The sequence below is a fragment of the Scyliorhinus canicula genome, chromosome 4, assembly GCF_902713615.1.
Source record: "Scyliorhinus canicula chromosome 4, sScyCan1.1, whole genome shotgun sequence".
Taxonomy (NCBI): domain Eukaryota; kingdom Metazoa; phylum Chordata; class Chondrichthyes; order Carcharhiniformes; family Scyliorhinidae; genus Scyliorhinus; species Scyliorhinus canicula.
Window position 1 is genome coordinate 54,849,542 of NC_052149.1, and position 12,211 is coordinate 54,861,752.

At 46.0% G+C, this 12,211-nt stretch overlaps 1 protein-coding gene across 1 annotated transcript in view; it reads left to right on the forward strand.

The window, feature by feature from the left end:
- Nucleotides 1–12,211, forward strand: part of faf1 (Fas (TNFRSF6) associated factor 1) — a 490,861-nt gene that overhangs the window by 163,691 nt on the left and 314,959 nt on the right. The window lies entirely within an intron of this gene.

Genomic DNA, 12,211 nt, shown 5'->3' on the forward strand with positions numbered 1-12,211 from the left:
CCCATGGTGGCCTGGCCCGCGATCGGGGCCTACCGATCGCAGGCGTGCTGGTTCCATGGGGGCCTACTTTAATTTGCGCCGGGCCCCTGTAGGGCTCCACCATATTGCCCAGGGGCCGGCGCGGAGAAAGGAACCCCTGCGCATGCGCGGAAATACGCCGGCTGTTCCGCGCATGCGCGAACTCGCGCCAGCTCTTTGGCGCCGGCTGGTCTGCGGGAACCACTCCGGCGTCAACCTAGCCCTCTAGAAAGGTGCACATTCCTCACTTTCGAGGGCCGTTGACGCCAGAGTGGTTGCCGCCGGTTTTCACGCAGCCGTGGGGACATAGCCCAATTATTGGAGAATCCCGCCCCCTGTGTTTGCTCGGAGCTTAGGAGGCCCTCTAGACATGTGCTAAAATGCACATTCAGTTCCCTCATTTTGAATGGAAATTAATGCTGGATCAATTTAAAATAAGACTTGTGTTATCAATATGTATTAAGAGATATGGACGAAGATATGAGGAGTTGAGTCACAAATCAATCATGATCTCATTGAATAATAGACTGTAGCTAAATGGCCTTCCTGTTCCTGTGTTATCCTACCAACTGCAACAGAAGCCTTAGACACTGCTCCATTCATCAGACCCACGTCATTCAGTTATCAACCAACCTTCCTCAATCAGGACTTGTATCTGACATTCTTAAATGCACCATCAAATGCTTAGCCCTGCTGAAAGCCTCGCACCTACAACTCACAGGTTGCACACACTGCAAGATATTCAACCATGCCAGCCACATTACCCAAATAGATTGCATGACACTCTCTGTTCTCTCTTGTATGACTAGGTCAGGTACAACCAAAGGCAACAGGAACAAAGAGTAATACATATTCCTGGATGCCGATACAAGAGATGGTGCTGAGCATTACTAGACCGGCTGTTGCTTGAGGCCTTGGCAAGTGGCAGAGCTGGAACTACCAAATCTGATGGTATCCTAATCCCCATTCTCACATTCCACCTCCTCTCAACTCGTTGCTCTTCTGGGCTGGGATTCTCCCCTACCCGCCGGGGCGGGGGGGTCCTGGTGTAGCGGAGTGGCGCCAACCACTCCGGCATCGGGCATCCCAAAGGTGCGGAATTCTCCGCACCTTTAGGGGCTAGGCCCACGCCGGAGTGGCTGGCGCCACGATGACTGTTGCCAAAACCGGTGCAAACGGCCTTTGACGCCTGCCGCCGGGCGTCGGGGCTGGCCGAAAGGCCTTCGCCGGTTCGCGCATGCGCCGGTGTGTCAGCAGCCGCTGACGACACCACCGGCGCAAGGGGGGGGGTCCTCTCCCGCTTCCGCCATGGTGCAGGCCGTGGCGGCGGCGGAAGAAAAAGAGTGCCCCCACGGCACAGGCCCGCCAGCCGATCGGTGGGCCCCGATCGCGGGCCAGGGCACTGTGGGGGCCGCTCCCGCCGCCAATCCCGCCGGCACCAGTGGTGCTCCAATTCCCGCCGGCGGGAGAGGCCTGTCAGCGGCGGGACTTCGACCCATCGCGGGCCGGAGAATCGCTGCGGGGGGCACTCCGATCGGCGCGGGGGGCACGCTGATCGGCAGGTCGTGATTCCGGCTCCCGCCGATTCCCGGGTGGCGGAGAATTCCGGCGGGGGTGGGATTTACGTCGGCTCTGGGCGATTCCCCGACTCTGCAGGGGGTCGGAAAATTCCGCCCCTGATTTGCAAGCAACAAATAATATGCGCTTTAAAAAAATTTGTTCATGGGATATGGGCGGCACTGGCTGGGCCAGCATTTATTGCCAACCCCTGAGGATATTTAAGAGTCAACCACATTGCTGTGGGCCTGGAGTCACAAATAGGCCAGACCAGGTAAGGACAACAGATTTCCTTCCTGAAAGTACATTCTAGTGAACCAGATGGGTTTATATGACAGTCGACAATGGTTTCATGGTCATCTTTAGACTTTTAATTCCAGATTTTTATTGAATTCAAATTCCACTATCTGTCCTGGTGGTATTCGAACCCAGGTCCCTGGAGCATTGCCCTGTGTCTCTGGATTACTGGTCCAGTGACAATACACTATGCCGTTGCCTCCCTCTATCTCTTGATTTTTCTTCCTGTCCTAACTACAACCTTACCCTTGGAATTTGAAAGAAATAAAAATAAGACATGCAACCTGGTGGGACAGGTGGAGGAATAGCAAGAAGACAATGCTGATGAAGATGCTTTGACACTTAATTTTAGACTCTTAACCGCCAGCTCAGATACTGACGCTATGCCTCATTTAAAGGATAGTAGTAAGCCACTAGGTATAAATAACCTGCAGTGAGGAAAAGGGGCAACAATTGTGCAGATGCTAGCTTGTCAGATGGTGAGATTGCACATGTGTTCAGCTGCAGAAGGCTTGAATAAGTACTTGATGCTGCAGCTGATGGAAGAATTCAGATGGGCATGTTTGGTGCACTGGGAAGACTGCCAGAAAGCCTGTGATTTAAATCAAGGAACATGGCAAATCAAGCACTAAATTAGTACAGGGCTTTGTACTTTTGGACCAAACCACGATGCGGCATCTGATGGCCAATGTCTCAGTTTCCATTGCACCGCCAGCAGAAATCACCCAAAGCCTGAGTGCTTCAGTGCAAACTTAGACTGCTGTGATCATGGACGTGGTGTGCAGAGATTTGCAAGGTGTTGCAGCAGTTCATCAATCTGTCCTCCAACAGATTACTATAATTACTGTGGTGCTGCCCTGTGAGTGTGGCAGTGTCTCTATGGAGGATGGAGGAACTTGCTGACTTTTCTTGGGAAGGTGATATTCGTCCCAAAACCCTTCCACTTCTGCCAAGGCCCTTGCTATTATCCCCTGGTAGCCACTTGAGCCGCTGCTGCAGATGCTGAAATGGTACGGCCTGCACCTGGGCCTTTTAGGCCCACAACTGCTTGTGGTCATCCTCTAAGACCATTTACAGTCTTCACTGAAAGTCTGCAACCACTGGGATAGCACTCCATAGGAACATGCGGGAAGGCAAAGCCACACAAGACAGGAACTAATGGAATTCACAAAGGTGAGTATTGACTTCTGTATCCAATGTGGCATGATTACATCTATACATTTTTATTGGAATACTTATTTTGTATTGACTTTTGTTTTTGCTTTCTGGCCAAGCAGCGGGAAGATAAAGTCTAAGGCTGGTCAATGGAGGAATTTAGGTCGCAGTTACTTGTATTTCTTTCGGGCAAGTTGTTCCCAGACATTCCGAGCCAGATCGGGATCTTGTAAATTGCCGTTGCCCTTCCTTCCTCTTTCTCCTCCTTCTCATGATCCTGTGCCTCAGCTGCTCATTATCCAGATGGTGGCAAAGGCTATGTTATGGTGAAGTTGTGCAGCAAACCCCATGAGTCTTGACACCTGCTGTTCCAGGTACTGCATGTTCCAGAGCAGCAAAGCATTGTTCCAACATTCTGATGATCTAATCCATCACATTTCATGTGGCAGGATAGCTTTTTATTTCATGCATGTGCATATGGGTGTGGATTGTCCTCAGAGTCATCAACCAGATAGTCAGCAACTAGCCCTTGTCACCCATATTTGGTATGCCTTTGTAGTTTAAATATAGCTGACACAGTTGACTGATGGCTTAAAGCATCATGACTGTTGCCAGGATACTGGGTATTGACATTCATGATTTGCTGCTTATAGGCACACATTAGCTGGATGTTGAGGGGGTGAAATCCTTTCAGTTTCAATAGAAGGCTGAGTTGATATGTGGCACCTGCAAAGAAATGTGTTAGCTCTCATTGATGAGTACCTTAGTGACCTGCCTTATACTGCATTGAATGGCAAACTGCAAGATACTGCAAATGTTTTCAGCTCCAGTGTGGAAATGGCCAAATGCATAAAGGTTCATCACCAGTCACCTAGACAGATACTGGCAATGTAGTTCTTTCCCAGTTCTGTAGTTGTGGCTGCAGCATAAGAACCTAAGAATTGGGAGTAGGAATAAGCCATTCAATCCCTTGTGCCTGCTCCACTAATCAGTAAGATCATAGATGATCTGATCATGGCTTCCAATTTTCCTGTTTGTGCCCCACATCCCTTGACTCCCCTCTGGATCAAACATTGTCTTAACTCGGCTTTGAATACATTCAATGACTCAGCCTGCACTGCTATCTGAGGTAGAGAAAATATATTCCTCCATCTCTATATTGAATGGGAGAGTCCTTATTTTGAAACTGTGCCTCCTAGTTCTGGAATCCCCCACAAGGGGAAGCATCCATTCAGAATCTACCCTGTTTAAAACTCTTCAGAATTTTAGATGTTTAAATAAAGTCACCTCATTCTTTTAAGCTCCAAAGTATAGCACAAACCTGCTCAACATTTACTCATAAAACAACCCCTTCATCAAAGGAATCAGCCTACTGAACATTGTCTGAAATGCCTCCAATACATGTGCATCCCTCCTTCAATAAGGAAACCAAAACAATATGTACTACTTCAACCTCTGCAATAAAGGCTAAAATTTAATTTTCCTTCCTAATTACTTGCTATACCTACATGCTAAACCTTTTGTGGTTAATGCATGAGACTGCAAATAATTCCAACATTTTCCAAATGACCAATATTAGATTAGATTTTTTAGATTAGATTGGTGACTAGGGGCTTTTCACAGTAACTTCATTGAAGCCTACTTGTGACAATAAGCGATTATTATTATTATTATCACGTATAGGGAAAAGTATTATTCTACCTACAATCCAGGCAAATCGTTCCATACATGAAAAACATAGAACATACGATAAATACACAATGTAAATACATAGACATAGACATCGGGTGAAGTATACGGAGTGCAGTGCTACACAAAAGAGAAGATGCGTGGAGAGATCAGGTCAGTCCATAAGAGGGTCATTCAGAGTCTGGTAACAGCGGGGAAGAAGCTGTTTTTGAATCTGTTAGTGTTAGTTCTCAGACTTTTGTATCTTCTGCCCGATAGAAGAGTTTGGAAGAGAATAACCAGGGTGTAAAGGGTCTGTGATTATACTGCCTGCTTTCCCAGGGCAGCAGGAGGTGTAGACAGAGTCAGTGGATGGGAGACAGGTTCATGTGATGGACTGGGCTGTGTTCACGCCTCTCTGTAGTTTCCTATGATCTTGGGCCGAGCAGTTACGATACCAAGCTGTGATGCAGCCAGATAGGATGCGTTCCATGATGCATCTGTAAAAATTGGTAAGAGCCAATGTGGACATGCCAAATTGCTGATATTAGGCTAATTATATAATCAACAAAAGATTCAACCAAGTTGCGAATAGTTTGTCGTTTTTCCCTCCCTTTCCCCTCAGCTAAACCCCCCCAAACCACCGCTGGTGACAAACAAATCCTCGAAGAGAGAGCGAAAAACAGCCACCAATCTTTCGTAAAATCCCTCTTAAATAAATAAATAAATAAATAAATGATCTTTATTAGTGTCACAAATAGGCTTACATTGCTCTGCAATTAAGTTATTGTGAAAATCTAGTCGCCACACTACAGCGCCTGTTCGGGTACACTGAGGGAGAATTCAGAATATCCAATTTTGGGAATTCGTCTTTTGGGAATTGTGGGAGGAAACCGGAGCACCCGGGGGAAACCCGCAGAGACACGGGGAGAATGTGCAGACTCCACACAACAGTGACCCAGGCTGAGAATCGAACCCAGGTCACTGCGCCTCTGAAGCAACAGTGCTAACCACTGTGCTATGTGCTCTAACCCTCTAAAAGCAAACTTCATTTTCTCCAAATGTAAGAACTCCTCCATATCGCATAACCACGCCAACACCTTCAGTGGCGCCGTCGATCTCCACCCCGACAATCAATTCGCCGCCGAGTGATCAGTGTGGCGAAGGCCACAACATGGGCCCCCCTCCTCCCCAGTAGCTCTGGCAGCTCCGAAACTCTGAAGATCGCCACCAATGGACAGGTAGCCATCCTGACCACCACAATCTTCGACAGCGTCTTAAAGTTTTAGTCCAGAATCCCCTTGGTTTCGGGCAAGACCAAAACATATGGACATGATTCGCAGGCCCTCTTGCACACCTCTCGCATTTGTCCTCTACCTCAGGGAAGAACCCACTCATGTGAGCCCGAGTCATATGGACCCTGTACACCACCTTAAACTGTATCAGGCTCATCTTGGCACAGGATGATGTTGAATTCGGTGCATAATCTCACTCCAGAGGAGATGAAATCTTATTAAACATATTAAAGTAGTTACCTATAATGCATTCTGTGAAGGAATTTCAAAACCCCCTAATTGTCCTTCAATTTTCAATATGGGCCACGTACTTCACTTAAAGCAGCAGAATTCTGTTAACCACAGTGGTGTATATTTTGAAATCTTATTACATTGCCTGTAGAATATTAAATGTCATGTGCCTTAATAAAAAAGGTAAGAGCTCTGAATTGGAAACAAATGAGACAATGTCTATACTTCACAGGGTCGTACAAATTTTCTAAAGGCCTTTGAAAAAGGAACTTTTACTCTATGATTAAGTACCTTTGTGCACTATAGTCGTTTTCCAGGAGGTTTTACACATGTTGCATTCCCTTTTATCGGGGATGTTCAAAATTCCTATTTTGATATTTGAAGTTCACTGCCCCTAAATAATCAAGGAATACATGCTAGTATATTTCAGTATTTTCACTGACAACCAGAGGTTTTCATCCGTGCTTAATTTTGATAGAAAAAGTGGGCTCATCCACTTTAAACATTATCTCTATTTCAAATATTCCTAGCCAAATTGCTTTATGCAGTTCCAAGTGCCGAAGAATCTTATTTGTTTCTTTGTGGAAGTGTTGTAATCTGGTTTTTCTGAATTTTTGACACCACATCTTTTTCTTCAGTAGATTGGCGAAATATCAATTTCAAACTGGGCTCATGGCGTCACTCTTAAGGTGACACAGTCATTTCCTTGTGCAGTGTCTTGCTAATCTTGCTTGACTTATCATGAATGTGACATCAAATCGGGTTAATTTTCTTTCGCATTGGATCAAGTTTATCCTTATTGCAGTTGCTCATAAAAGAAAAATTAACAATTTTCTTAACGCCTTCCATATATTTTGGGGTAGTGGGATTCATGTTGGTCTTTTGATTAGAGAATAGGAAATTGCATTCAAAGATCCTTTAATATTTGAAGAGCATAATGGGTTAACAAGTATGTCGTGACTTTAAGTTGTTACTGATGATGCAAGTGGAGATTCTACTAATACTGTGGATAAACCATAGTTGTTGAGATATTTCTATAATTGAAGTAAACTAAGTGTTTTTATTTGGCAGTTGAACACTTGAGCTTATTTGTATCTTCAATTGAATTTAACTTGACCTTTTAATCTCTCCCTCACATGGATTTTGATTTATCTGATTTAACATTTATAGACTTGAAATTATTTAACTTGAACGATTAAATTCTCATTCTAGGTGTTCTGAAACAGCCAATATCACTATTTGTCTACTCAGTATGGTAGTTTAGAATTGGGATTAAGAAATTGTATTGGTCTTGCAATATTGAAGGGCAGCACCTAACAAGAAAAGTATGCTAATTTTTCTTATGGAAGGAAAGGTTTTCTTTAAATTTAGTGAAGGGTCACTGGATTTGATTGATTAGACAAGTGAGGGGTACCAAAGAATAGAATATGCTGAATGAAACACCACTAATGCCTGGGGACCACATCTATTTAGGGTCTACTTAGTGTTATTGCACAAGCCTATGATAGCATTGAAGACTAAATGTGCCCACAATCAAAAAAGCTAAGAAGTAAAATAGAAAAGATTTCCCATCATTTAGGATTTGTGCAGGACACTTATTTTGCTTGTCTCATCAATAGTGAAACAATCTGAAGAGTTGGAGTATTTTTGCTTAAAAGAGTAGGGGTGAAAAAAGATTGGTTGTAGGATAAGTAATTGTTCAGGCCCTTAAGTTGGAAAGTAAAAACCTTGAGCTACAGATCATATTTTTGCTAATCTGTATTGAGATCCTGTCAATTTGGATAATTGGCTACAGTCTTGAATATGCATATACCCTTGTTGGCAGGAGGTGTGGCATATTGTTATCATAAAGTGCTTCTTGGAAAATTTCTACAAGGTAGAGATGGCATAGGCGGGCATGATCTGTTAGTTATTAATGTGTGGTTCAGAAAACGAGAATGTAGAGATTGAGGGTAATTTCAAACTTTTCAATATTTAATGGTCTTTTTCTCCTCAATTATAACTTTTGTAAAAATTGAATCAGGGACATTGACTGGTATGAGGGGTAGGTGACGCCTAGCTTTTTGGAGCAGTCTTAAAATATTGTATCAAAATTATTAATCAATTTAAGTTTGTCTTTGTAGCTTATTCATGTGATACATTTGACCATGTTTTATGCTTTTGGGGTGAAGCAATACCTCAAGACTGCAGTTGAAAATCGTCCATCTAAAATTTGTTCATTTTCCTGAAAATTCTCTCTGCTACTCAATACTGAAATGAACAGGGGAGGTAGTGGCACAGTGTTATTGTCGCATGACTAATAATGCAGAGACCCAGAGCCATGCTTTGGGGACCCAGGTTCGAATTCCGCCATGGCAGACGGTGAAATTTGAATTGAATATAAATCTGGAATTAAAAGTCTAAATTGTGACCACAAAACTATTGTTGATTGTCGTAAAAACCTATCAGGTTCATTAATGTCCTTTAGGGAAGGAAATTTGCCATTCTTATCTGGTCTGGGCTACATGTGACTCCAGATCCACAGCAATGTGGTTGACTCTGAAATGCCCTCGGGCATGGGCAATAAATGCTGGCCCAGTCAGCGAAACCCACATCCCATGAAGGAATAAAAAGAAAATGTCTTCGAACCCAACGTGGATGATCTTTCCATATCGATCGATGGAGGTGCGCTGAAGGTGACCCAAAGCCCCCCACCAGGCAGGCAACGGCAGTCTCTTCCCAGTATCCCCCTCCTTACCTCAACATGCCTGGTGGTCAACGGACAGAACAGCAATGCCCTCCGGCCCCGGCCCTCCAAAAGACGTTCACCAGTGGCATCAAAAGCCACAGGCACGAAAATCAGCAGACTGCCTCTACCTCCGATCTGCATCCTGGGGACACACCTAGACGTAGCAGTAGAAAAGGAAGCTGAAGAAGATTGAGGATCACAGTGGGTGCTGGGGGTCTTGTGGGAGCGGAGCGGGGGGGCATCATTGTTAACTAGGGAGAGGTAGGGTTTCATAAGTGCATAATTAGAACATTCAAACCCTGATACATGTGTAGCCTCGTGTCACGTTATTCTGCATAGCAGGTGTGATGACGGACGACACCTCGTCCTATGAGAAGCGGGCGAGGATGAGAGCCTCCCTGGCCCACCGGACTTGCCAGACCTTGGCCACTGACACCAGTCCTTTTCCTCTGGCTGCACCCACGGGTCCTCCACAGGCTCATCCTCCAGCCCCTCCTAGTCTGGCTCCTCCTCGCCATCCTCCTCAGATGATGTTGCATGTCCCTCCACCTCCAGCACGTTGCCCTGCTGATATGCCAGGTTGTGGAGGGCACAGTAGACCACCACAAAGCGGGAGGCCCTCTGCGGGGTGTACTGCAGTGCACCACCAGAGCGGTCCAGGCATTGGATGCACATTTTGAGCAGCCTGATGCACCGTCCATTGACAGCAGGGGTGGCAACATGGGCCTCGTTATAGCAAGTCTTCGTCCTCCGTACTGCCATCATCAGCCTGGACAGAACGTCAGTGGTTAGTTACCCCTTAACCCCCAAGTGTCATCCAATCATGCTAGGCATGGTCCACGAAGACACCGAGATGACCTATTGCCAGAGCTGGATAAGGGGAAGGGGAGCTCTTTCTTCTGGTGTGCTCTGTTTCAGTGCTGAGGAGTCTGCAGGAGAGGGAGAAAGGGGTGGATTGATCCAAATGAGCAACTTGATGAAAGTGTTGAAGAAATGCTTTTGCAGATTGCTGGTGATTTTATTGTAAGTGTGGTGATTTCTGCATGTTGGCTAGCACATCGCTGCGAGTTGGACACGCTGAACGACGAGGTTGTTTTGCACTGAACATGTGGATACTGAGCTTTGGTTCTGATTAAATTAGACCATATAAAAAGGCCTGTAAAACAGAGGCTCGTAGAACATAGAAAAATACAGCACAAAACAGGCCCTTCCGCCCATGATGTTGTGCCGAACCTTTATCCTAGATTAAGAACAAATTAATCTACACCCCATCATTGTACCGTAATCCATGTACCGATCCAATAGCCGACAAAATCTGGGATGAAATTTGAAAATTGCGATTTGGGGTTCAATCTGTCGGTCTGTGGTTCCAGTATCCAGTTAAAGAGCCCCTCCTGTCAATGTCGGGGATTTTACACATGGTCTTTTTGATTTTCGTGTTGTCCCAGTTGGGAGCATACACGTTTACGAGGATCACTGGTGCCCCTTCCAGGACACCACTAACCATGACCTACCATTCCCCTTTGTCCGTAACTGCCCTTGTCGCTGTAAATGCTGTCCTCTTATTGAGCAGTATGGCCACCCCTCAGCCCTCATCCCGTAGCACGAGGGTAAGTCTGCCCATCCAAATCCAACTCTTCCTTGCCTGCATTTGGTTCTTCTCCGTCAGGTGGGTCTCCTGGAGGAAGATTATGTCTACTTTCATACTTTTTAGATGAATGAAGCCTCTGGATCTTTTCATTGGGGCGTTAAGCCCTCTGACGTTCCAGGTAACTCTTCTGAGGGATCTATAGATCAGTACTTCCCGTCGGCTGATGGGTGTCTGTTGCCCTTCCTCCTCCTCACCTCCCCTGCGACCTGCTGTTCTCACCCTCTCCTTTCTGAGACTCAACATCAGAATTTGAAACGAGGCAGTTCAGTCCAGCACAAATAGTCTCTCCATGCTTTGTAGTTTGACATGTTGCGATGTCTGGTTCATTGGTGGTTACATTGCCTCCCCAGACTATGCTTGTGGTGTCTGTCGGTATGGTGAAATAGTACTCCCTGCCCTGGAAAATCACCCAGAGCTTGGTGGGGTACAACATTCCGAACCGCACATTGTTTTCATAAAGGGCCGCTTTGGCTTTGTTAAATTCTGCCCTGCGTTTGGCCAGGTCTGCCCCAATGTCTTGGTACACTGGTTAGAGTGATCCTCGCAGTTACAGGACCTTGTATGTCTTGCCCAGTTTAAGATCTTTTCCTGGTCTTGGTATCAGAACAGCTTCACAATGATGACCCACGGCTGGTCCCCGGCCTTGGACTATGGCCGGAGTGACCTGTGGGCTCTGTCCATTTCTGAGCGCTTGGGGAAGCTTTCCCTTCCAAACAGTGTGGCTAGCATCTCGGCCACATACTTTGTAGGGTTCCTGCCCTCGGTTTCCTCCGGCCGGTAGGCCAACAATGTGGAGGTTCTGGCTGCGCGACTGATTTTCTTGGTCCTTGGCCTCACCCCTTAGTGTCCCTTGCGTGCTGCCAATCTTGCCATTTCTGTCTCTTGTTAGGCAGTCCAATTGCTTTGATTGGCCACGGCCTTCCCTGGCTCCCTGATCGTTGCTTCCTGCATCTCCAGTTGCCTTTCCATCTCCAAAGGTGCTTGCAGTGTGCCCAGCATCTCCGTTACGCCACCTTTACCGATGCCATCATTTCCATTTTGATGGCATCCTTGAGCTCTTGGAGTTCCTGCATTAGGAACTCTCCCCATTCGTTTGTCGGGGCAGGTCCTGCGTACGATCCAGTGGTCCTTCCCGTTCGGGTGTGGCTGGGACTTCGTCGCCCTGCATGTTTTCCATCCCCTCAGACTTCCTCTCACAGCTCTTGCTGACTTTGTCGGCTCTTTGGCCCCCAGAGTTGCTGCTAGGCATATCTTGGTGGTGTTGGTGGAGAGTGAGGGGTGTTCTCCTGGATTTAGTGGGCTAATTTTGTTTGAAAATGCCTAAATTTACGTACCCAGGAGGAGAGCCACCTTTCATGCATCCACTCAGCACATTACAATTGTGGGAAGTCCATACACATACTTTTGGAAACAAAACTGATCAATTTCATCCTTGCCAAATCGAAAAGGTTTAAGCATATAGTGCCCTGACAAGTATCATACACTCCCATTGGAATGAATCCTTAAGTTTCAGAAAGAAGGTTTTAAATTGGTTCTTCACCTGGCGCCTGAGGAAAGCAGAGTTATCTCAAGATCTTCAGACCTTAAAAGTATCTGTTGTATGTGTGTGCA